General features: G+C 45.7%; 1 protein-coding gene across 2 annotated transcripts in view; it reads left to right on the top strand.

Annotated features, from left to right (window-relative positions):
* The first annotated feature begins 16152 nt into the window (after positions 1–16152).
* The window catches only part of FAT3 (FAT atypical cadherin 3), a 697764-nt gene continuing 687108 nt past the window's right edge, over positions 16153–26808 (top strand). The window contains exon 1 of one of the 2 annotated variants that reach the window (XM_061628858.1): positions 16153–16322. The gene's annotated coding sequence lies outside the window, so the exon portion shown is untranslated. Of the gene's footprint in view, positions 16323–19327; positions 19447–26808 lie in introns of those variants that run through there. The other variant, XM_061628860.1, reaches the window with a different exon arrangement.

Genomic DNA, 26808 nt, shown 5'->3' with positions numbered 1-26808 from the left:
AAAAAACATATTAAGCAATTCTAACACAGACGCAGACTGGGATAGGTCTCAACCTAAAAGGCTTGTTGAAAGAGGAAAGTCTTCAAAAGGCGCCGAAAAGATAGCAGAGATGTCGCCTGCCTAATATTTAAGGGAATGCCACAGGGTAGGTGCTACCACACTAAAGGTCCATTTCCTATGTTGTGCAGAACGGACCTCCTGATAAGGTGATATCTGCAGGAGGCCCTCACCTGCAGAGTGTTGGTCAGTGACGCAGGCTGTGAGACTCACAGACAAGGTTTTTAGCAGAGAGAGAGAAACCTGAAGCAGAAGGGTTAAGCTGTGAGAACAGAGTGCCAGACAATCAAGGTCAGTGGCTGGCTGGGAGTGTGATAAGGTGGGAAACTTGCAGGAACTCAGAGTGGGGGAAGAAATGTCAATGGAGAGAGCTGTGTCTAATGTCTTTGCCTAGTAAAGACTCTTACAAGAAACTTGCCTGGCCTGTCTTATTCCTGTTCTATACGGCGCTTGAATTCAAACCACGTTTGATCTATACATGCAATCGCCAACAGGGGTTATGGGCCCAGCTTATCAGGCGTGGTAGCGGGTTCAAGAGCCGGTGAAGTGGCGTTGTTGCAGAGAGAAACAAAGCGCAAGTGAGAGGCAAGTAAGAGTGGGCAACATGGCTGTAAATCTGTTATCCGGGATGCCGATGGAGAGGCTGAATGCTGTAAACTACTCCAGTTGGAAGTGGAGAATGAGAGCAGTTCTGATTAAAGAGGATTTGAATGATGTCGTTGAAAACCCCCCCTCCGGCAGCTCCTTCAGCAGCGTGGCTGAAGAAAGACGAGAAAGCGAAGGCTTTTATTACTCTGGGGCTATCAGATTCACAACTGTTGCTGGTGAGTAATGAGCCGACAGCTAATCAGATGTGGGAAAAGTTAAGAGCCGCACATGTACAGCAAACTGCGGGGAGCAGGCTGTGTTTAGCACGGAAGCTTTATCAGATGCGTTTTACAGATGAAGTGACTATGGAAGAGCATTTGGCTGAATTTCGTAGATTAAATGCTGAGCTGCAAGATAGAGGCGTGCATCATAATGACTTACAGATGGTTTATCTCCTGTTATCTTCATTGGATCAAAAATGGGACGTGCTGGTATCTAGTCTTGAAACCCAACCTGATGGGAATCTGACTTTGGACTTTGTGGAACAGAAACTTCAACAAGAGTGGTATAGGAGACAAGAGAATAAGAAAATAGAATTAAAAGAGACTGAGACTGTGTCTGTACAACACCGAAATCAAAGAAGCAGGCAAGAGACTAAAACATGTTATTTTTGTGGATCACGTGGTCATATACAGAGACATTGTTTAAAGAAGAGGAATAACAGAGACTTTGAAAGTCAGAGAACAAGCGTGAACTTTGTTTCTAAGGAGAGCAATAAACTCATTAACTCTAAATGGCTTCTTGACAGTGGAGCGTCTAATTGCCTAATCACAGACTCTAGTTTACTTTACACTTCAAAGCCGACGCAGGAGAAGCTTTATCTGGCTGACGGATCGACTCAGGACGCGACTGCGAGAGGAACGCTGAAGATGCGTAATTTGGGAATTTTAACAGATGTATTATTGATTTCTGGTTTAAAATATAACATTCTATCAGTGAGAAAATTGGCTCAAATAGGTTGCAAAGTTACATTTGAAGGGGATAGATGTTTTGTGAGAAAAGATGGTGAAATATGCATGCAAGGGAAATTACAGAATCAAATGTTTATGGTTGAGTGCAAGCTTGATAAACACATGTGCGCTTGGATAGCAGTAGATAAAGAGAAACATGATGATTGTATCCATGAATGGCACAGAAAACTGGCACACACACATTTTCAAAAGATACAAAACACACCAAAGCATAGTCAAGATTTGAAATTAACACACTGTGAGCATGTGGATGAGTGTGAGGTATGCTATAAAACAAAAATGACAGTAACTCCAGTAAATAAGAGCTGTGAAAGCACGACTACTGAACCCTATCAGCTCATACATGTGGATTTGGCTGGACCTTTTCAGTGCTCAAAAGGTGGAGCAAGGTTTTATTTAGTGATTGTGGATGATTTCTCCAGATTTACACATGTGTTCTTATTGAAAAAGAAAAGTGATGCAGAAGAGAAATTAAAGGCATTCATACAGAGAACAAAAACACAACATGGGGTTGTTATCAAAAATATCAGATCAGATGGAGGTGGTGAATTTACCAGTAATTCATTTCAAACATATTTGGAAAAGAAGGGAATAATACATAGTCTCACTGCTCCCTTCAGCCCATCCTCCAACGGAACGGCAGAGAGGAGGAACCGGTCATTGGAGGATTCATTGAGAGCAATGCTAGCAGATGCTGATATGAATAACACTTATTGGGGTGAATGTATTCTGTACACTGTTTATATTCAGAACCGCCTAATGCACAGAACAATAGGCATGTCTCCCTATGAGAAACTGACTGGAAGAAAACCCAGGGTGAAACACATAGAACGTTTTGGGGCAAAATGCTGGGTACATGTTGCAAAACAGTCAAAAGCTCAGGCAGGACGCATTTTGGGATTTCAGAATTCATATTATAGAGTTTGGTTGCCTGAGAAACAAGTAGTGTTAAGCAGAAACATAAAGGTGATAGATAAACCTTGGAGAGACAGTCAAACAGTGATCCTAGATAGTGCAAACAAGCAGGAAGCTGCGGATGTTCCTTTCGGGCAGCAAATTCCATTAAAAACTGCATTAACAGATTTAATACACGGTGGCAAACGTACTGTTAAAAGACTGAGAGGTGAAGACATAACAACACATGATACAGAAATGCCAAGTACCAGTGGTGCAGGTCCGAGTAAAATAGAGAGTGAAGAAGAAATGGAAATAATGTCAGGAAATCAGAGAGAAAAACGAAAGGTCAACCTCCTCAGAGATTTGCATTTAATGTTACACAACAGAATAATGAAACAGATGAATATCCAGTAGAATGGGAAAAAGAGGGACCAATAGATAAAGAAACAATGGATCTAATGTGGAAGTTTTGTGTTGAGGAATGAAATATAAATGTATTATCAAATGAAAGTGAACAAACATGAATCTGTGAAACTTGTGTAAATAAAGAATAAAGAGAAACTGAACTGAACTGAAAATGTAAATATAAACTGTAAGAAAACAAACCATGTACTGAAATGTATTTGTAATGAAAAGTTAATGTTGTAGAAATGTAATAATTGTAACATGAAGTTTTGTAGTCTGTAAGTCTCAGGTGGGGGCTGTTGGTCAGTGACGCAGGCTGTGAGACTCACAGACAAGGTTTTTAGCAGAGAGAGAGAAACCTGAAGCAGAAGGGTTAAGCTGTGAGAACAGAGTGCCAGACAATCAAGGTCAGTGGCTGGCTGGGAGTGTGATAAGGTGGGAAACTTGCAGGAACTCAGAGTGGGGGAAGAAATGTCAATGGAGAGAGCTGTGTCTAATGTCTTTGCCTAGTAAAGACTCTTACAAGAAACTTGCCTGGCCTGTCTTATTCCTGTTCTATACGGCGCTTGAATTCAAACCACGTTTGATCTATACACGCAATCGCCAACACAGAGCGCAGTGATCAACTGGGTATATAAGGGGTAAGACGGTCTTTCAGGTATCCTGGTCCCGAGCTGTGTAGGGCTTCGTACACCAAAACTAGAACCTTGAACTTGGCCTGGTAGCATATGGGTGACATAGTTACCATGGTTTGTAATGGGGGGAAAACTGGCTAGACATCATGTGCAGGTTGGCAAAAGTCTACGAAAGCCATTTTCCAAAATAGCCGTTGACCATCCTTACACAACACTTATCTCATGGGCCATTACACTTACGTCTATACAATTTGTGTCAAACAACAAGTCTTTGGGTGTTTAAATAGTAGCATGGTATGATATGATGTGTTGCCAATAATAGCCAAAATACTTAAGAAAAGAATAAGGACTGAGGATGCACATCCAAAAGTATGTTTTGGGAAACCAAAAATGATATCCCTTCACCTCCAGGAGAATGTCTTCCACAAGATGCCATGGAAACACCTAGATCAATGTGTTGTTTGGGCACTAGACTGTCAAGCATGGCCTCTCTATGTCAATAGCGGCCACAATATGTAGAAGAGAATAAGGACTTGTACTCAAATTAGGGACAGTTGCGGACAAGGAAGGGGCTGGCTTGTGCAGCTGTGGCAGTGGTAAACCCCCTCTGAATACTGCTTACCATGAAATCCGTATTCATAGGGTAGCCGCCATAAGTCGGGATCGACTTGAAGGCAGTCCACTCAAATTAAGCTTTGGGCCTCCCCATACGATACACCCACACCTCCAGGAGAGAATCCTCTGTTAGACAAATTAATGTAAACGGCTACTACTCATGATGTTTATATACTGCCTCCAAGATCAGATGGAGAATGCCTCTGAATATCAGACTCTGAGAGAAAGGGCTACTGCCTATACAACTTGCTTGCGGACTTCCCAGAGAGATCACACTGGTCATTGTAGTAAGCAGGACTGTGGAGTAGATAGACCTTTGGCCTGGTTCAGCAGGGCTCTTATGTTCAGCAGTGGAACATCATCTGCTTATGGGAGGTGAACCACAGGAATGTGTGAGTTCTTTTTCCTCACACTACACTGATCACTTGAATAAATTAGTCACACAAGCACAGCCAAACTGTAGAGGAGGAGCGGGGAACTTTAGCCCTGAGGGCCAAGTGCGACCTCTCCTTCTGGCCCTTCCTGGGCCATAATGCCTCCCAAGCCACACCCTCTCTCTCTAGGCCACACCCCTCACTGCCCTTGCTGCACATACCCCCTTGTGTGCCGGCCTGAGATGTGTCCCTGAACTCCAATCAGTCTTTGTTTACCTGGGTGGAAGATGGAGAGGTGTACATGAGAGTGAGTAAAAACTAGCCTATTGCACAAAGGTAACATTTACATTCAGGGCTCCAATTTTCAGCCAAGAGAGTGTGAAGCAGGGCGGGTGAGGGGGTGTGGCCTGAGAAAAAGTCCTGATGGCCAGACAGAGGTGGTTAAAGGGCCACATTGGGCCCACAGTCCTGAGTGCCACTCCACTTTGGATGCCCTCACCACCAGGAGGGCTCAGTGGGAATACCCTGACTGCAGAACGCTCTCCCCCTTCAGGCTCTCCTAGCACCTACCTTGGTGTCACTCTGGTGCCAAAATTTTATTTTCCCAGGGTTTTTTTGAAAAAACCCTTACATTTCTTTTATGCTGTTTGGTGTTTCATTTTTAATTCTGCTGAACGCTTTTCGACTTCTCTTCCTATATTGTGATGTTCTTGTTTCAGTGGTTTTGCTTTAATTTGTTTTATTATCATTTTAACTTTTGTAAGCCATCTTGGGAACGGGTTGAAGGGTAGCGTAAGTAATACAAATATTTTTTTTAAAAAATGATCTGCAGTTTGTGGCTTGTTCTTATTGCCTTGCCGCAAACAGATTACCACCTGATAGCTACTGCACCTGAATCTTTTAAATTGGCTCTAAGCACACAAGAAGAGCCTGCTGGAACACGCCAGTGACCCATCCAGTCCAGCATCCTGTTCTCATAGTGGCCAACCAGATGCCCATGAGAAGCCCAAAAGCAGGACCTGAGCACAAGACCACTCTCCCCTCCTATGGCTACTGGCAACTGGTAATCAGAAGTATATTGCCTCAGACTGTGGTGGCAGAGTATAGCAATCATGGCTAGTAGCCATTGATAGCCTTGTTCTCCATGGATTTGTCTAATCCTCCTTTAAAGCCTATTTAGCATGACCCACAATTAGCTAAGGCAGAGATGGGGAGCCTGTGGCCCTCCAGCTGTTGTAGGACTCCAACTCCCATCAGCCCCAGCCAGCAGAGCCAGTGCTCTGGGATGATGGCAGCTGTAGTCCAACGACACTTGGAAGGTCACAGGTTCCCCATCCCTGACCTAAGGGTTTCCTCCCTTTGTTCCTGAAAATCCTTCCGTATTCCTCAAGCTGCATGCTTAACTGTATGCAATTACCATACTGTCATCTAAAAAAGTGCTTGTTGACTATTCTACCAGGCAGAGATCTGGAAATGAACATATCCCATAGGCATACAGAGTGTTGCTGCTAATCAACAGAACTCCCTCTCTGCTGGAGACAGTTCAGAGAGCAACCCCCTCCCCCCAAAAAATAATTACAGGGCCAAGGGGATTGATTACTGAGGAAAACTGAATTAACTACTCCTACTAATAGCATTTATAAACCGTACCTCTAAATATACTGTACATTGAGAAGGAGGGAGATAAAGAGTTTTCTCTCAGTTTCAGATTTTTCCAGTCCTGGCCTCCAAGAGGTCTTCTGTATCTTTAAAAGTTGTGCAGGGGGAAGGGAGAATTCCACCTTGTGGTTTTTCCCACTACAGTGTTGCAAGAACACCTGCACTTGGCTGACTTTCTCTTCTCCTAAATATACAGGATCAGTCTCAGGCCCTGAGCCTGGCAACCCTATGACAGATGCTATTGGAGGTCACTGATTCATAGGGTCGCCATAAGTTGTGATCGACTTGAAGGCACACAAACAACAAAGTAGTTCCAGGGGGAGGGCATTCCATTAAATATGGGGCTACCACTGAAAAAGGCCCGTCCCTTAGCCTAACATCTTAGCAACAGATAAGAAAACAGGTCCTTAAGAGTTTTCATAGTTCTCATGCTATGAAGACCATCTGATATTTGCACTGTTGGCGACAGGGTCAACCAGAAATGGTAATTACCAGGCCCGCAGACATTTTGTCCTGGGTGGATAGGTGGGTGGAGAGACAGGATAAGAATGTAAGAAGAGCCCTGCTAGATCAGACCAAAGACCCATCTTTAGTCCAGTGTTCTGTTCCCATAGTGGTCACCCAGATGCCAATGGGAAGCTCACAAGCTGGTCATGAGGGCAACAACCTGCTCTAACTGATGTACTCCAGGGGCACACATCTTTTGATATTGGCCATCATGACTTGTAGCCATTGATAGCCATACTGTCCATGAATTTGTCTCTTTTAAAGGTGTCCAAGTTGGCAGCTGTCATTACATCATTTTGAGATTCACTGCCCTGCCCCCCCATTTACATCACTTCACACTTGCTTACATTGAACTGCATTTGCCATTTTAATTCCCTGAGTTTGGAGAGGCTTTTGGAGCTCTTTGCTATCTTCAGCCACCTTAAATAATTTGACAGACCTGGCTACCTCACAACTCAGTCCTAACTCTAGGTCATTTATGAAAGAACACCTCCTCCCATACTGATCTGCCTGAGTTGAAAGATCTACATGGAAAGTTCTGTTGGTAGTACCCATGCTAATGAGATTTGTGAGGTTGGGGCCCATGGGCGGGCTTTCTCTGTGGTGGCCTTTTGCCTCTGGAATGTCCTCTCAGGTGCATTTTATTGGCAGAGTAGCTAACAGCACAGAGTCTGAGTTGTGGCTTCCAGTTGTTTTCCGGGCCCAATTCAAGGTGTTGGTCTTAACCTTTAAATCCCTATACGGTCTCGGCCCAGTTTACCTGAAGGAGCACCTCCAGTACCACCAACTAAGCCGCCCGACCAGATCAGCCACACAGGGCCTTCTCTCCGTCCCACCAACGAAAACAGCTAGGTTGGTGGGGACTAGAGAGAGGGCATTTTCAGTGGCGGCCCCCACTCTCTGGAACTCCCTCCCGTTCGATCTTCGCCATGCCCCTTCCCTAGATACATTTCGCCGAGCCTTGAAAACATGGCTCTTTGGACAGGCCTTTGGGGTCCCCGGGGTGGGCTAATTTCTTTATATTGTTTTAAAATTGTCTATTGATGGCCCTGTACTGCCGCTTTTTAAAATGGTTATTGTTGACTGCATTGTATTTTATTATGTATTGTATTATTATGTATTGTTGAATTTAATGTTGTACGTCGCCTAGAGTGGTTTCGGCCAGATAGGCGACACAAAAATTAAATTTATTATTATTATTATTATTATTACCTGAAATAGCACATCTTGTCCCTGGATATAATCGCAGGTAGACTCTAGGCTTAGCAAACCAAGAAAGCTTATTTATTTTAGGAAATACATACTTGATAGAAAAGAGTTCCTAGTTTTAAGTTCAAGATGCAAAGACCCAATGCTTGATGTATGATCTCTTGCTGCTGGAGAGGGAGACAAAGCAAATATGTCTCCTCTCCCAAGAATGAGACATAGAAGGATAAACAGAGAGGGAAGGTCAGCAGTCTAAGAGTATACATTGACATCTGAAGGTCAACACAGGTTAGGTCAGAAAGATAGTCTGGGAAACTTGGATGTTCCTCTCTCTCTTCTCTTTCCCCATATAAACCCACCAAGTCAAGTTGATGCATCCCAACACTTCCAGCACATCTCACCATGAACAACACTGATGTCATTTCATTGGCAGGTGAATATGCATCTCTTTGCTCAGGCTTTTGGACGGGGGGTTAGGTGTACTGGGCATCTGAATTTCTGCAGCCGCTGCTGCTTTCCTTTGCAACTGAATTCTGCATTTCGCTTTAATTTTAATGTTTGGCTTGGACCATGCATATTTCACCTTTGGGTGAAGGGCAGATTATAAATGCTTTTAATAAATTAAAGAGGTAATGTTAAAAAGCACCACTCTCAATACAGATTCTTGATTACATCTCTCCGCTGCAAGAACTGTCCATTCCATCCATAGGATCTATCCTTTTAACCTGTGATTACTAAATTTGCTGAGGAGCCTTGATTGAGGGACTGCTTTAAAATCATTTTGAAAACAAAAAAAACACATACCAACTGCCTAGGGAGGTGGTGGGATCCCCTTCGCTGGATGTCTTCAAGCAGAGGCTGGACAGCTGTCTGCGGGAGATGCTCTAGCTGTGGATTTCCTGCTGTGAGCAGAGGGTTGGACTCAATGGCCTACAAGGCCCCTTCCAACTCTATGATTCTATAAGTAAACAATGCTTCCAGTATAAAGGAAATCTTAGTTGCCGTAAAAGCACATAGCTGCTATGGGTTGCATGCAATGATAGTCTTACTCAGAGTAGACCCATTAAAATTAATGGACATTACTCATTTAGATCCATTAACTGCAATGGGTTTACTCCTAAATTAGTAGGGTACAACTCTATGTCAGAAGAAGAAGAAAACTTGTATAAAAACCAAGGTATATTGTTGTAGCGAAAGAGTGACAACATTCCTTATTCCGTTATGCCTTCATATGCTGCCACAGAACTATTCTGGCAAAGCATGGGTACTGCAGCCTTAGATGAATCTCATGTGTGTCTCTCTCTTTCTGCTCAGTTTTGGGTTTCGAATGATTGTTCGGGCTTTGCTTGCACCGTCATTTTGACTTCTGTTTTACCTTTTTTTTTGCCTTTGTCTTCCAGGAGCCTCGCAGGATGCAAGCGATACAGGAGACAGGAATGCTTTGTCTTCCATTTTATTCTTTATCAGGAGCAGCAGATGTTTCACTTGCTGTCTGTTTCTCAGGGCCCCTTCACACTTCCCTTTTTACTGCACATTCATGATTACTTGTGCTCACGATGCTATCAGGGCAGTCATTTCCTATCCTACTTTTAGTACTCTTTGTGCCTGCAAAAGGTTTGGGGCGGCCACACTGCTTTATTTCCAGTCAGTGCATATCTTGTAACTTCTTGCTGAAATCCTGTATTGTTTCATACTACAGATGTGTGTGTGTGATGTCCTGCTTTTGTTGCACTATAGCCCCTCCGGACAGCAATAATGTGGTAGCATTTAGGAAGCACTGCACACAACTGATAAATCAGAACAAATCCATCAGTAATTATTCTGTCAAGAACAAATGGCAGAATACACCTCCAATATAGCACCAGTCTGGAGCAGCCCTCACTCTGTGGGACTCCTATAGCTGGCATGGACCGGCCATGTTGTTCGAATGCCTGATCACCGTCTTCCAAAGCAGCTACTTTACTCCCAACTTAAGGATGGAAAACGGAATGTTTTATCTGCTGCTCCTGATAACAGAATAAAATGGAAGACAAAGCATTCCTGTCTCCTGTATCGCTTGCATCCCGCGAGGCTCCTGGAAGACAAAGGCAAAAAAAAAAGGTAAAACAGAAGTCAAAATTGTCTGGAGTCGGTGAGTGGCTGGATGGGAAGGAATAAGCTGAAGCTGAACCCGGATAAGGCCGAGGTACTGTTTGTGGGTGACAAGGGAAGGTTGGGGGATGTGGACCTGGTGCTCAATGGGGTACGTTTGCCCCTGAAAGACCAGGTCCGCAGCCTGGGGGTCATTTTGGACTCCCAGCTGTCCATGGAGGCTCAAGTCTCGGCTGTGAGCCGGAGGGCGCTGTATCAATTCCATCTGATACGGAGGCTGCGCCCCTACCTTCCCAACCATCTGCTCCCACCGGTGGTACATGCCTTGGTCACCTCTCGCCTAGACTACTGTGATGCGCTGTACGTGGGGTTACCCTTGAAAACGGTCCGGAAGCTGCAACTGGTACAGAATGCGGCGGCTTGTCTGATTAAGGGCAGCAGCCAGCAAGATCACATCACTCCTGTGTTGAAGGAGTTGCACTGGTTACCGGTTGTTTACCGAACCCAATTTAAGGTGCTGGTTTTGACCTTTAAAACCCTATACGGTTTTGGCCCAGTCTATCTGAAGGAGCGCCTCCAGCATCGTCAGGGATGCCGCTCAACAAGATCAGCCTCAGAAGACCTTCTCTCGATCCCACCGGTAAAAACAGTGAGACTGGTGAGGACTAGAGAGAGGGCTTTCTCAATAGTGGCCCCCACCCTATGGAACTCTCTCCCAAATGATCTCCGTCATGCCCCTTCTGAGATGACCTTCCGCTGGACTTTGAAGACCTGGCTCTTCAGGAAAGCTTTTAGGATGGGTTAGGCTTTTATTGTTATGTTTTAAATTTTAATGCTTAATGTACAGTTTTTATCTTGTACATCGCCCAGAGTGGCTGGCCAACCAGCCAGATGGGTGACTAATAAATTGAATAATAAATAAATAAATATCGGTGGACAGCAAAAGAGGTTTAAAGATGTTCTCAAAGCTAATCTAAAAAAAGGTAACATAAGCATCGAGAACTGGGAAGCCTTGGCCCATGAGCGTCCCAATTGGAGGTCGGCCATTATCAGAGGTGCTATGGACTTTGAAGAAGCACGAGTACAGGGCGAAAGGGACAAATGAACTAAGCGGAAGGCACGTCAAATCCTCATCGTGACCATCTTCCATCTGAAAACCTATGTCCTTACTGTGGGAGGCTGTGTGGATCCAGAATTGGCCTCCACAGTCACTTACGGACCCACCGTTAAATACTTTATCTTGGAAGACAATCTTACTTGGTCATGAGTGATCGCCAATGAATGAATGCCCGCCCTGGTGCCATCAGGCCGGCGTTTAGGGCAGAGGTCCAGGGCCCCACCCAGCAGGAGGGCCTGCAAATGCAGTCAGGCTGGCTTACCACTGTTTGAAGTAACGTAAGTAATACATATGAACACCTAAATATGCCCCAAATGTAAGACCATTAAATCCAGAGGCCAAAATAAGTGAACTGCACCTCTCCTACCCACCTCTCTCATTGACTGACAGATGGTTAACATCAATGTGCACGGCTACAAAGTTTGCTAAAGCTTCTGCATTTCAGCTTAGCTCTCTTGCTGAAGCTGTCTGATGATAGTGCCTCAACCACCCACAAGCTAATATATTGTGAACGATGGAGTGGGCTTCCTTGAATTTATTACAAGGGAGTAGGGACAGAGGTATAAAGTAAAGCCATACCCTAAATTACACACATCCCGGACATATTGTAGTAAGTGTCAGAAATGTGAATGTTGGCATTTATGGGTAAGTCTTCAAGACACCTAGAAGGAAATGTAAAAACAACAACAACCCAACATGAACAACAAAATGCTGACTCTAATAAATGTCTACATAGCATTTTCAGGTGAAGCACATTTTCAATGCCACTGAGTTGAAATGTAAGAAATAAGCCACACAACACAATTTCAGACACTTCCACTGGGCTTTCTTAAGAAACAGAAATCTTAAGATTCATCAGTAAATGTATTTCTGAAATGTGCTATAATAGTAATATTCTCAACATCCGGTCCACACAACAGTGTGAGCACACAACTGACAGAAAGAGAGCAACTCCAGTTAAAAAGGAGTCAAAACAAAGGATAGTTTTTTTGTTTTCATATTTGAAGGGGGGGGGAATCCAGGTACTTCTTTGCTTAGGATATGCTTGTACTAAAATTGCCGATTTCAAACTTTGCTGCTAAGAAACCATTTGTTTCACTTCGATCGCAGGCAAGCCAAAGTATGCAATAGTGAAACACAAAGATTCAGACGAGAAGAGAATCCATAAAGGGCAGGTAAGGAGAAAGTGCTACAGAGAATGATGGCATAGTAGTAAATTACCTCTCTTAGCAAAACAGGCACATTCTTACCCAGTTAAAAAAAAAGTGTGCATAAACCAGAGCTGGCAACTGCCCAGGAGTGTTCCAGTGCTGGCTGGATACATTCCTGGAGCTCTCATCAGGTGATGCATAGGAACAAGATTCTTGCAGGCATTCAAAGAGAGGCTCGCCCCTTACTGAAAAGTACTTCCTTTAGGGTCATAAATATTTCCTAAAAGGGATTATTTGGGATTCAGGCCTGCTTGATAATCATGCCCCCTGTCCTCCAGATGTTCCTTTTCCCCATTCTGAGATGTTTAAGTTCTGGTTGCACACAGTGGGTGAGATAAATGCATTCTGTGCATGCTCAAAGGCACTATTACTATTTTGCATGCTGCATGGCAGGGATGGGAAAACTTCGACCCTCCATATGTTGCTGAAATACAACCATCAGCCCTGGTCATGCTTGCTACGGCTGATGGGAGTTGTCGTTCAGCAACATCTTGAGGGCCCAAGGTTGCCCACACCAGCTCTACAAGTAAGCAAAAATAAAAATAAAAAATGCTATGGCTATCCTGAGGCCTGAGCAATATGTAAGAAGTGTTTTCTAAAAGGCCAACCTATAGTATTTTTATCTTAAGTCCTTGCTCTGATTTCGTACCTATCCTCATTGTTGCTTTACAGGCTAGCCCCTGGAAAATGCTTGGATCTTCCAGTGCCAACTAATTACCGCTGAATGTCAGACTACTGGCAACATTCATCACATCTCCATCACTCCCTGTTCTAACACTTCCCTTCCCTCCCTTTGACCTGCAAACTTCATTAGGTTTCTATATAATACGTATAAAAAATATGGGGGGGGGGAATAGAAGGGCTGAAGTGCATAGGTAAACGAGAGAGAATAGACTTGTGCTGCAGGTTAGATTTCTGAAAGAGTGGTGGAGGGGCAGGTGAGTCTCCACTTCAGCACCCTCAGTGTTGCTTGGCAGGGTAAAGGCATGGCTGGTGCTCACGGAGCCTGGTGGGGCGGAAGGCAGGGAGCCTGATCAGTAGGTGGAGCCCAAGCCAATGAGAGGCAGAGCCAAATAAATCCTAGTCTTGTCCCCCTTCCTCCCTGCTGAGTTCTACAAGGCTCAACAAAACGATTAAGGAAAAGGAAGCTGCCAGGCAATGCCGCCCCCTGGACTGGTTGTAGGTAAGAAGGCAGACAGGTGGGAGCTGGGGTAGGGCAGACTGAAGTCGGTGGGGCGGTGACTCACTTGCCCTAATGAACCAGCTCCTGCAGTTGTTGGTCAGGCTTGTTTCAAATCCCTGTTTAGCTATGAAACACACCGGGTGCTGCCCTTGGACCAATCCCTCTCTCGGAGCCCTAGCCTACCTCACAGGGTGGTTGTGAGGCTAATGAAGTGCTGAGCGGTAGCCGGGAACCATTGACGCCTCCTTGGGCTGCCTAGAGGAAGAGAAGCATTAAAAACAAAACAAAGGGATTAAAAAAACACGGCAGGCACCCTTTGCATGTTTACTCTAAAACAATGGAGTTCAATGGGGCATATTCCACAAAGTAGTGAGACAAATAGTGGTAACGAGAGAGGAAGTTCTAGGCTTAATCGACAATATAAAAACTGACAAATCACCGGGCCTGGATGGCATCCACCGGAGAGTTCTCAAAGAACTCAAATGTGAAATTGCTGATCTGCTAACTAAAATATGTAACTTGTCCCTGGGGTCCTCCTCCGTGCCCGAGGACTGGAAAGTGGCAAATGTAACGCCAATCTTCAAAAAGGGATCCAGGGGGAGATCCAGGAAATTACAGGCCAGTTAGCTTAACTTCTGTCCCTGGAAAACTGGTAGAAAGTATTATTAAACCTAGATTAACTAAGCACATAGAAGAACAAGCCTTGTTGAAGCAGAGCCAGCATAGCTTCTGCAAGGGAAAGTCCTGTCTCAGTAACCTATTAGAATTATTTGAGAGTGTCAACAAGCATATAGATAGAGGTGATCCAGTGGACATAGTGTACTTCGATCTTCAAAAAGCTTTTGACAAAGTACCTCACCAAAGACTTCTGAGGAAGCTTAGCAGTCATGGAATAAGAGGAGAGGTCCTCTTGTGGATAAGAAATTGGTTAAGAAGCAGAAAGCAGAGAGTAGGAATAAATGGACAGTTCTCCCAATGGAGGGCTGTAGAAAGTGGAGTCCCTCAAGGATTGGTATTGGGACCTGTACTTTTCAACTTGTTCATTAATGACCTAGAGTTAGGAGTGAGCAGTGAAGTGGCCAAGTTTGCTGACGATACTAAATTGTTCAGGGTTGTTAAAACAAAAAGGGATTGCGAAGAGCTCCAAAAAGACCTCTCCAAACTGAGTGAATGGGCGGAAAAATGGCAAATGCAATTCAATATGAACAAGTGTAAAGTTATGCATATTGGAGCAAAAAATCTGAATTTCACATATACGCTCATGGGGTCTGAACTGGCGGTGACCGACCAGGAGAGAGACCTCGGGGTTGTAGTGGACAGCACGATGAAAATGTCGACCCAGTGTGCGGCAGCTGTGAAAAAGGCAAATTCCATGCTAGCAATAATTAGGAAAGGTATTGAAAATAAAACAGCCGATATCATAATGCCGTTGTATAAATCTATGGTGCGGCCGCATTTGGAATACTGTGTACAGTTCTGGTCGCCTCATCTCAAAAAGGATATTATAGAGCTGGAAGAGGTTCAGAAGAGGGCAACCAGAATGATCAAGGGGATGGAGCGACTCCCTTACGAGGAAAGGTTGCAGCATTTGGGGCTTTTTAGTTTGGAGAAAAGGCGGGTCAGAGGAGACATGATAGAAGTGTATAAAATTATGCATGGCCTTGAGAAAGTGAATAGAGAAAAGCTTTTCTCTCTCTCTCATAATACTAGAACTCGTGGGCATTCAAAGAAGCGGAAAGTTGGAAGATTCAGGACAGACAAAAGGAAGTACCTCTTTACTCAGAGCATAGTTAAACTATGGAATTTGCTCCCACAAGACACAGTAATGGCCACCGGCTTGGATGGCTTTAAAAGAAGATTAGACCAATTCATGGAGGACAGGGCTATCAATGGCTACTAGCCATGATGGCTGTGCTCTGCCACCCTAGTCAGAGGCAGCATGCTTCTGAAAACCAGTTGCTGGAAGCCTCAGGAGGGCAGAGTCCTCTTGCACTCAGGTCCTCCTTGCGGGCTTCCCCCAGGCAACTGGTTGGCCACTGTGAGAACAGGATGCTGGACTAGATGGGCCACTGGCCTGATCCAGCAGGCTCTTATGTTCTTATGTAGGTATGCCTGCACACACGCTTGGCACCGAGCCAGCTGCCTTCTTGGTCGCACAAGGGACGAAGGGGCAGGAGAAGCAGGAAGATTTTTTTTTTTTGCAGGGCTGGGCGGGAGGAGAAGGAGCGGTGCATGCGGCGGCCGCCGGCTGCATCTGATCCCGGGCAGCGGGCGCAGCACCCCGCTCTTCTGCATGGTCTCTGTGCGTGCGTGTGTGCACGGGAAGGTGCCCCTTTCTCTCGCCGGCGTGGCGTGTAAGAGCGCCTTTCCTGCCGCCTCGCGCTCTTTCTCTCGGCTCGGCTGGGAGAGGGAACGCGGCTCCCAGCATCGGCTGCAGCAACCGGCGCACTCTCGGCCTCCCGGTAGGCTGCGCTGTGATCGGCGCCGCGGGCTGGGAATCGCCTCCTTTTTTCCTCCCCTCCCTCCCCTAGGAGCCCCCCCTCACCCCGAGTTAGGAGTTGCTACCGAGAGCGCTTCGCCGGTCGGCACCAGTCCCGCGCTGCACGCTGCACCAGGAAGGGGCGAGAGAGAGCGGCGGCGGCGGCGGACTCCCGGCTCCATCCCTCCCTCTCTCCGCCGCCGTCCATGGATACGTTATGCACCAGGCAAGCTGGGAAGCTCCGGAGCTGATCGATCGGTTGGAAGGGTGTGTGATCTACTACCTTTCTATATCTTTTTTTTTTAATTAGCAATTCTTCTTAATTTGCTTCTATCAAAGGTGGAGGGAGGGGTGAGCCGGGCTTGAGTCAGGGGCAGAGAAGAAAAGAAGCTGGACGGGAAACTTTCCCCCCGTCCAATCTTTTTGTCGCGAAGTTGCCAATGTTTGCAAAGCAACCGTCTCCCCGGCTCCTGCCGTGGGAAGCGCTGGAGCCCCGCGTTCAACCGGAGCGTCTGGTCGTCTCCCTGCAACGTGGAGGGCTTGTTTGTTTTCTGTGTATATTTGCAAGTTGCAAAAAAGTTCATGCTTGTTTCCCTGTTATATTCTCCCTCCAACCCCCCCCATCAACAACCAAGAACATCTATTCCATAACCCCCTTTTTACCCACCGACCCCCCCCCGGTTGCTTGGACGATCTGCTAATTTCCTTCTCGCTCTCACAGCTTGTGCTGGCCGCGTGTGCGGTGCTCTTTGCAAACGGGAGACCCCCGCGTTTGGCAATGCAAGGTGCAGAGCGGCTGTTGCCGTTGGCTTTCTTTTTCTCCGTTTTTGTTCTGTGCGCCGGTGGTTTCAAACGCGCTCGGAAGCTTGGAATGGGCTTTTGGACGCTCTGGGGGGTGGGCAGAGGCAGGGAAGCCGGAAAGCGGGGGGGGGACTCTTAGGAGGGGAGAAGCGGTGGCTGTCTCTCTTGTATGCAAAAAGAGCCCAGAAAGAAACGCATATGCTGCATTGGAAAAGGTGGTGGCGTGGGCGAGGGAGAGGTGGGAATCAGCCGCTTCATGTTTGCTATCTCCGTTGCGGCGTCCAGGGAAGCGAAACAGCGGCTGCTGGAGCCAGTTTGCACCTTGCGAGGCTGGAAACTCGGGGGGGGGGTCCCGAGGATGTGGAGGTGGCTGCCTGCTGCGGCTTCCGTAGGGAGCGAGGTAAAATTCATTTCCCGGAGATTCCCCTGCGGGAATCGCGCAGCAGGGGGAAATACTTGGGAGTGGAGACTGTAATCGTGAATGCCCAACGGTTAATCCCCCCCCCATTGAACGCTGTGTTCCCGCGCTCTCCGTAGAACTGGGCGGACTGATTCAGGGACAGGGAAAGACAGGCGACCATCCCTGGCGTTTATTTCCAATGCCAGAGCTTGCGCTTCTGGAACATGCCAGAAACAGATCTCACTTGCCCCTGAGCTGGTGCAGAGTGCTTTTTTGTCGGGGACGTGTGTCGAAGGTGGAAGGCTTTGCCGAATCAGAGGCGGAGAAGAGACTTCCCAGACTTTGCAAGGGTGCACCAGCATCTTTTTCTCTCCAGAAGTGAAGCATTGCTTGGGGAAGTGAGTTTTAGTTATGCTGCACTCGGAAATAACTCCCCTCCCCGTCGAAATCAGTGTGTTTGTCTGGGGGTGTCAGTGTGGCTAGGAAATTGGGGCGTCATAGCGCAATCCTATACTCTGAAGTAAACCCTGTTGTGTTAGTGTGCACTTACTCCCAGTTAAGTGTGTGTATAGGGTGGCGTCCTTAGCAAGTAAGGGAAAAAAAAACAGACTTGGCATGGAGGCTGGGAAGAGGAAGATTTGGGGAGGGGGAGTGAATGGCAGCTGCCAGGTCATTGCCCCCAGCAGCCATTCTTAGTGGGAGCCATAAGAGTCCCCGTGAAGCTTCTGCAGTTAATGATTTTAGCAGCTAACATCCACAGGGCTGAGGAAAAGGATCTTGTGAGGTTTGCTTGCAATTCCTAACCACCACCCCCTCATGCATTTATTGTTCAGCTTGGATAAAACTTCTATGTAGAAAAAAAGGGGGGAGGTGAGGAGAGGAATCCAGCCCAGTTAAAACAAATCTAAAGTAACTGGTTTTCCAGATGGTGCTGTAACTTGTTGGTAAACGTTGACTTGAAAGGAGCAAACCTGCCATGTCTGCGGTTTCAAGCATGGATCTTTTTTCTCAGATATTTAATTAAAAAAAAACTTTTTACAGCCGGATGCTGTGCAGTGTTTGTTCAGAATCAAGTGTCTCTGAATTCAGTGTGGCTTTCTCCCAGGTAACTGTGAATATAAGATCGCAGTCTTGTGATTTTGAAAAAGACAGAGCAAGAAAATACAAAGAAACAAAGCTAAATCCCCCCCCCAAAAAAAACCCTCTGTAGATCTTTTTCCTTTTCTTTTATACCTTTTATACCTTTTTTTTCTTTATGGCTTGGCGGATTCTAGGGATTGGGAACAATTGTTCTCTCGGTGTCAGATCCAATTAAAATAAATGCAAGTGTAAGGAACGTAAAAGTAGAAATAATAATAATAGGCATGCAGGGCAAGCCCTGTTCACTTTATTGAAGAGAAACTGCTTGAGGACAATAGTGCACCTTCTCTGTTTGCTTCCTGTTTGTTCCTTTCATTGCTATCAAACAGCCTGGTTTATGCAGCTTCCTTTTGGCTTTGGTGTTCTGTCAAAATATCTAAACCTGCTTCAATCCTGGCTTTTTCTCCACAGGCACAAGGCATTGAACATCTTTCATTGTTTAGCAAGGGCTTTTCTCTTTATTACACACACACACACATACATTGCCTAGCTCTAACTTTCTGAATGATTGTTCAGGTTGCTGCTGGTTGAGTACAAGAGGCTGCAAAGAGGGAGTTCTGCCGAATTTAGAAAGAGAGAAATTATCAACTGTTCAGTAACAGCTGATGACTGAAACTGTTTTCTTGCAAAAGCTGAGCGCTCAAACTCTAGGAGTGCTGTCTGCCTCTCTCCTTGAGAAGAAAGCAAAGAAAGAATCAGACTGCAGTCCTAAACCCACTTACCTAGGAGTAAGCCCCTTGATTTCAACGTGATTTACTTCTCAATTCAATTTGACTTACTTCTGAGTAGACATGGTCAGGATTGTGCTGTCACGTGCTGGTCCACTGATAAGATTGCTGGACTCTGATCTGGCAAACCCAGGTTCAGATCCTGGCTCAGCTGCAAAGTTTATGGGTGACCTTGAGCCAGTTGCTTTCTCCCAGCTGAGCCTACTTCACAGCGCTGTTGTGGAGCTTAATAAGAGGAAGGGGCACCATGTATGCTGTTCCAGCCCCCTTGATGAAAGGGTGGGGAAAACAGACAAGAGATTATACATAGCAGCATTTCCAGGTAAATGAAATCACCGTCAAACATTTTGGGTGTTGCTCTGCTTTTTTAAAAAAAGATTAGCTTGTGTAAACTTACTTGAATTTGTGTAATACCTGTTTGATGTTGTGGGAGATCTCCTTTGAGCAGCTCACTAGAGGGCCTTAGACAAACTCTTAGCTTATCCTGCTTCTGTAATAAGGGCAACTGGCAGTGAGAAAATGCATGTGTGAAGGTGGCACTTCAGATACACAAAAGAGGGGAAGTTAAATCTAAATTATTGCTAACATCTGGTTGTTGTTTCCAATATGCTGAAAACACAAGTTTTGTTGAACCGTGTCCCCCCCCCCACGACAGTGCCTGGTGCCTGGATGAGATGTCTGTCTAATCATACTTGCATATTGCCATCGGACAGAATATTAGAATGATGTACAGCAATATTTTATTTATTTATTTATTGCATTTATATACCATCTCATAGCCAAAGCTCTCTGGGCGGTTTACAATACAACAATTAAAAACATTAAAAACAAATACACAAATAAAAAAAAACACATTTTTTAAAAGCCATTTAAAAACACATGCTAAAATGCCTGGGAGAAGAGGAAAGTCTTGACCTGGCACCAAAAAGATAACAGTGTTGGCACCAGGCACACCTCATCAGGGAGATCATTCCATAAATTGGGGGCCACCACTGAGAAGGCCCTCTCACTTGTTGCCAGACTCCCAGCTTCCCTCCGAGTAGCCACCCAGAGGAGGGCCTTGGATGTTGAGCATAGTGCAGAGCTTGGAAAAGTTACTTTTTTTGAACTACAACTCCCATCAGCCCCAGCCAGCATGGCCACTGGATTGGGCTGATGGGAGTTGTAGTTCAAAAAAGTAACTTTTCCAAGCTCTGGCATAGTGTACAGGTGGATTCGTGTCGGGAGAGGCGTTTCATCAGGTATTGTGGTCCTAAGCTGTGTAAGGCTTTATAGGTTAAAACCAGCACCTTGAATCGAGCTCGGAAACATACAGGCAGCCAATGCAAGCGTGCCAGAATCAGTTTTATACATTCAAACCATCTGGTCCCTGTTACCAATCTGGCTGCTGCATTTTGCACAAGCTGCAGTTTCTGAACTGTCTTCAAAGGCAGCCCCACATAGAGTGCATTGCAGTAATCTAACTTGGAGGTTATCAGAGCATGGACAACTGAAGCCAGGTTATCCCTGTCCGGATAGGGGCGTAGCTGGGTCACCAGCAATATATCTATATAAGAATCCCATCTTTTGTCCTAAGAGCTTGGGGTAGAACATATGGGAGAGGAGTTAATCCCTTTTATCATTGCACTATAGCCTTGTGAGGTAGGCCAGATGGTGACAGGCCCAAGGTCACTGAATGAGCTCCATGGCTGAGTGGAGGATTTGAATCACCCTAGTCTGAATTACTCACTACTACTGCATAGCGGATCTGTTGTTAAGTGACAATGTATTAAGAAAGAGTTGGAGCGGTTTGGGATGGGAGGTGACTGTAAAGATCATCTAGCCCAACCCCTACCAGTGAGGCAGGAACAGCACATTCATAACTGCACATTACTAACTTACTCACTTGTAACACTGAAGGAAACAACAAACACAAAAAAGATTTAAAAGGAGGAGGCATATTTTGAACTGCTCAAACCAGGCCTAAGCTCAGGCCTAGAGTCCAAATGCGCCTCTGAAGACCTCTGTTTGGCCCTTGCGACTTTCCCAAGGCCACACCCCTCACCAGCCCTACTTCATACCTTGAATATGTTTGCTTGGCTGGTATCTGTTTTGGAATTCTCATAACGCCTCTTTGTTGCTTGGATGAAGGATAGAGAAGGGTGTGTGAGTGTGTGTAGAAACAAGCCTACTGTACAAAGGTAACATCTACAGCTGTTGCACCACCCATGTTTCCCTCTGGCCCTGCCCACCATTGGCATGGGGCCTCTGGAAAGTTGGGAATGAGGTCTTCCGGCTGAAGAAGGCCCTCCACTTCTGGGGCAAAAGATGGAGGCCTAGCAGCACTGCCCCCGCACACAGGCCTGCATAAGAGAAAGGCACGGGCAAGGGGCTTGTTGACCCCTTGCCTACTAGTGTGTATCGCAACTTGCTGAGGTTCCACACAGCGATTCCTGTGTAAGACCAGAGCTTGGAAAAGTTACTTTTTTTGAACTACAACTCATAGAATCATAGAGTTGGAAGGGGCCTTGTAGGCCATCGAGTCCAACCCCCTGCTCACAGCAGGAAATCCACAGCTAGAGCATCTCCCGCGATAGCTGTCCAGCCTCTGCTTGAAGGCATCCAGCGAAGGGGATCCCACCACCTCCCTAGGCAGTCGGTTCCATTGCCGAACTGCCCTTACTGTCAAGAAGTTCCTTCTAATGTCCAATCTGAATCTACGCTTCTGCAACTTAAAACCATTAGACCTAGTCCTACCCTCTGGGGCAGCAGTGAACAAATCTGTACCCTCCTCTATGTGACAGCCCTTCAGGTACTTAAAGAGTATAATCATGTCGCCCCTCAGCCTTCACCAGACTGAACATGCCAAGTTCCTTCAACCTTTCCTCATAAGATTTGTTCTCCATACCGGCTATCATCCTCGTTGCCCTCTTCTGGACCCGCTCTAACTTGTCTATATCTTTCTTAAAATGAGGCGCCCAGAACTGAACGCAGTATTCCAGATGAGGCCTGACTAATGCAGAATATAGTGGGACTATTACTTCCCTCGACCTGGAAACTATAGCTCTGTTTATGCAGCCCAAAACCGCATCTGCCTTTTTTGCCGCAGCATCACACTGCTGGGTCATGTTCAACTTGCGATCCACTACAATTCCAAGGTCCTTCTCACACGCACTACTGCTAAGCCGGGTATTTCCCATCCTGTACCCGTGCATTTTGTTTTTGTGGCCTAAATGCAGAATCCTGCATTTGTCTTTATTGAATGTCATTTTATTAATTTCAGCCCAATTTTCTAGTCTATCCAGGTCCCTTTGGATTTTGTTCCTGTCTTCCATTGTGTTAGCTATCCCTCCCAGTTTTGTATCATCCGCAAACTTCATAAGGCTTCCCTCCACCCCATCAATTCCCATGGGCCCCAGCCAGCATGGCCACTGGATTGGGCCGATGGGAGTTGTAGTTCGAAAAAAGTAACTTGTCTAAGCTCAGCGTAAGACACAGGCAAAGGACTCTTTACAGCTACTATGAGTTGCAGCTGATGCTCTGGGTCTCCTGTTCCAATCCGGTCTCATCTTTGGGAGTTGGCAGTTGAGATACATCAAGGGAAAACTCTGATGAAACTTTTGATGCTCTTCACACCAAGAGAGGAAGGGATTAGGGGAGGGTTGGGAACCCTACCCAGCGCTCTAAGCCTCTCTGGCCCTTGGGACTCTGCAAACACACGTGCTGGTGGCCATTTTTCACACCCTCTTGAAATGTTTTTGCCTGAACTCTTGCAATGAACTCTTGCTTGTCTGGAGAATACAGAGGAGAGTGTGAGCGTGTGTAAAAACTAGCCTACCTAACAAAGGTAAAATTAACATTTGTTGCCCTGCCCACTTTTGCCTCTGGGCCCGCCCACCATTGGCACGTGGCCCCCGGAAGGCTGTTCAGAAGCAAATGTGGCCCTTGAGCTGAAAAAGGTCTCCAACAGCTGAATGAGGTGTGAGTTGAGTTGTAAAATAAAGAGTAGTGAAAGCCACCGTCACTGGGAGAACTTTTCCCTTTGCCTGCCGTTTCTGCTTGGCAGGGTAAAGGGACTGCAATAAAAAGGGGAGTGTCCTTGGACAGGGGGCTGTTCTGGCAAACTCACGGGAAGCTCCTGTGAGCTGGAGCGAGCACTTGTACTGTGAATACAAGTTATTGGTCAGCCCTGATTTTCCTCCCAGCAAGAGGGGCCATTTTAGGTTTCACTGTTTTGGAGTAGTTGCCTGTGCAAATTGTGGAGCAAATTGCCGAATTCTTCCTTATTTTATGCACTTATTTTCTGTTTTGTAAAGACCCTGCCAGTGAAATGTTAAAATGTGTTTTTCCCTGCCTTTTATCTCTTTCCCCTTTCCCCCTCCACCACGGAGGCTGTGGACTGATGTTTGCTTATATTTGATCACAATCCAATGATAGGCAGTCAGTTGACCATAATGGACTGTTCAGGATTTGACTGTATAGCTGACTGTTAAGTTGACCGGCAGTAGTGTTCAGTCCAGTGATTTCCTCAAATTTCCGGGAAGAAGGGGCTATTCCTTGAAGATGGGACTAATCTTTGAGGGTAGGTGAATTTCCAAGTGTTTTATTTTACCTTAAATATATGAGCTATGATTCTCAGAATGGTTTAACAGTCCCTCCTTCCAGGGAACTCTGGGGATTGCAGTTCTGTGAAGGGAATAAGGGTCTCCCTGGTTGGGAGGCCAGAGTCTGTGAGTTCAAATCCCTGCTCGTGTCTCCTCAGTGCGAAGGGTCAGCTAAACATCATCCTCACAGTGAGTGGTTCAGGGGTTATGTGCCCTGCCACCTGTGTAGCCGTGGGCAAGCTGCTTAGTTCCAAGGAGCCCAGTTGCCCCCCAGCTGGCAGTTGTGGACAAGGAAGGGCCTGGCTTGTGCAGCTGTGGCAAGCTGAGCAGGCCCTAACCAGCTGGGGAGGACTAGCCTCAGAGGGAGGCCATGGTAAACCCCCTCTGAATACTGCTTACCATGAAAACCCTATTCATAGGGTCTCCATAAGTCAGGATCGACTTGAAGGCAGTCCACTTCCATTTTCAACAACTCCCAGTACCCTTTAGAAACTATAGTTCTCAGGATTTTTTGGGGGGGGGCAACCCTCTACAGTTTAAAGTGGTATGATACTGCTTTAAATGGATTGGGGCCTTAGAGCACAGTGAAGCTAAATAGTTGAATAGCGATGCGAGTGTGTAGTTTCCCACTTCAGCCAGTGATTCCTGATGGGCAGAGTGCAGATTCTAATCCATATATTGTGAGTGTGGGACTAGATGACAGTTAGGTATTAATCATACTAATAAAAAATATCTTGCACTTATTTATTTATTTAATAAAATATTTGTGCCCCTGATGTTTGACACAAACCCTTCAGGGTAGTGTACAACATTATTTAAAATAATAACAAATAGTCAATGAAGTGGCACAAATGGATAAGAAACAACCCCACAAGACATCTGTAAAACAGCAGGAGAAGAAAAAGAGGACTGAATTTATTGAACCTAGCAAATAAAACTGCTTTCAGCTGGTGCCTAAAGAAAGAAAGAAAAAACCAATGTCTTGTGGTGGTTACCGTGTTGGACTAGGATTGGGCAAGACCCAAATTCAAATCCATGAACTTGACTGAGTGACATTGAACTCGGTCACTATCTCTTAGCATAATCTATGTCGCAGGGTGGTTGTGAGGATGAAATGAGAGTGAAAACCCATTTACGCTATCTTGAGTTCCTTGGGAGATAAAATGGGATATAAATGTCAATAACATCATAATGAAAGCCATTAGCATATCAATTACAGTCCTTCATATGCATACATAAACTGATAGTAATCCTTACAACAACCCTGCAGGGTAGGCCAAGTATTATTATCTCTGTATTATGGATACAAGTCATTTGTGAGATGTGGAAACTTAGGTAATAAGGCGTGTTCCATGTGCACTGTCCAATATATATATTATTTATTTATTAGATTTATATCCTGCCCTTTCTCCCAGTAGGAGCCCAGGGTGGCCTGGTCTGTTTGCAAAGGCTTTGGCCAACATTGATGTTGGAGGTCTCATCTGCAACATAGGAGTTGGTGGTGGTGCTCCACCTGCTTCAGCCCCTGCTGGTGGAGGGGCATCTGTGGGAGGAGAAGAAAGAGGAACAAAAGAGTTATATATGTATGTATAAGACTGTGAGCCAGTGTGGCGGAGTGGTTAGAATGTTAGACTATGACCAGGGAGACCAGGGTTCAAATCCCCACTCAGCCACGAAGCTTTCTGGGTGACCTTGGGCAAGTCACAGTCTCTCAGCCTAACCTACCTCACAGGGTTGTTGTGAGGATAAAATGGAGATGAAGAACTATATCTACCACCTTGAGCTTCTTGGAGGAAAGATGGGATATTATTATTATTATTATTATTCATAGTATTCGTAGTATTATATTAGACAGCCAGTGTGGCACAGTGGTTGAGGTGTTGGACTACGACCTGGGAGACCAGGGTTCGAATCCCCACACAGCCATGAAGCTCCCTGGGTGACCTTGGGCCGGTCACTGCCTCTCAGCCTCAGAGGGAGGCAATGGTAAACCCCCTCTGAATACCGCTTACCACGAAAACCCTATTCATAGGGTCGTCATAAGTTGGGATCGACTTGAAGGCAGTCCATATTATTAATATTATTAATTGTATATAATCAGAGCTGAATAAGATCCTAGTTGGCAGTTGCTGGTTTTTTTTGTTGTTGCCTTTTTCCAATTAGAGGGATGTATAGTATTAATTGGTACTGCGACCTCTTCCTGTGACAGTTGGCAAATCCTTAGAGAAAAATCCATGGAGGAGTCCATATGAAGAGGAAGAAAAAGTTGCATTACATTAAGAGTGCAGAATTAGTGTGGATTTTGCAGGAGCAACGCTAGAGGGGGAAAAACAGATCAGTAGTGTGTTCATGTGCATCAGTCATTTCCTTGCAAAGTCTCTGTGGGCATTGCACCTCCCTGTTAACATAATTCATGGGTATTCCGCTGTGGAAGAGAAATGTTGCTTTAGAAGTGGCCCTGTTGTGCTATTTAGTAGCAGTAATAACATTGGGGATGGCTGCAGTGCTGTCCTTAAGTTATTTGCCTGTGTTGCCAGTATATTTTTTGATACTCTGCCACTCTACCCCGCTGCCCATGTCTTCACCACAAATGCCATTTATTGTTTTGGGACCTGCTGCAACCTGGTTGATGGATGATGTCTGAATGATACAATGAACAGGGCAATTGTGAAAGAGTTCTGGGCCTGAATCTCTGCCTCAGCTGGCATCTCGCTCTTTATCTTGCTACTAATGTAGTCACCTTTGGAGTTAGTAAAGCACAAGTAAAAATCAACAGTGATAATATGATGCTCAGGCTTACAGGGAGGGACTTTTTTTTTTCAGATGCGTGAAGGCAGATGGAAGAGCCAAGCTTGGACGTGCAGGAAAGAGGCTGTTTATTCTAGTTGCAAGATTGCATCCTGTGCAGATTGAGATAACCTCAAACTAGTTAACTTTGTGGCTTGATTGCTCAGTGGATCAAACTGGTGACATTCATTCATGTCACAACTGAAGTTGCCAGCTCGTTTGGTATCATGTACTCTAGGGACTCCAGTTCCCATCAGCCCCAGCCAGCATAGCCAGTGGTCAGAGATGATGGGAGTTGTTGTCCAACAAATGCC

The sequence above is a fragment of the Rhineura floridana genome, chromosome 5, assembly GCF_030035675.1.
Source record: "Rhineura floridana isolate rRhiFlo1 chromosome 5, rRhiFlo1.hap2, whole genome shotgun sequence".
Classification (NCBI taxonomy): Eukaryota; Metazoa; Chordata; class Lepidosauria; order Squamata; family Rhineuridae; genus Rhineura; species Rhineura floridana.
This window is presented reverse-complemented; position numbering and strand designations above follow the sequence as displayed.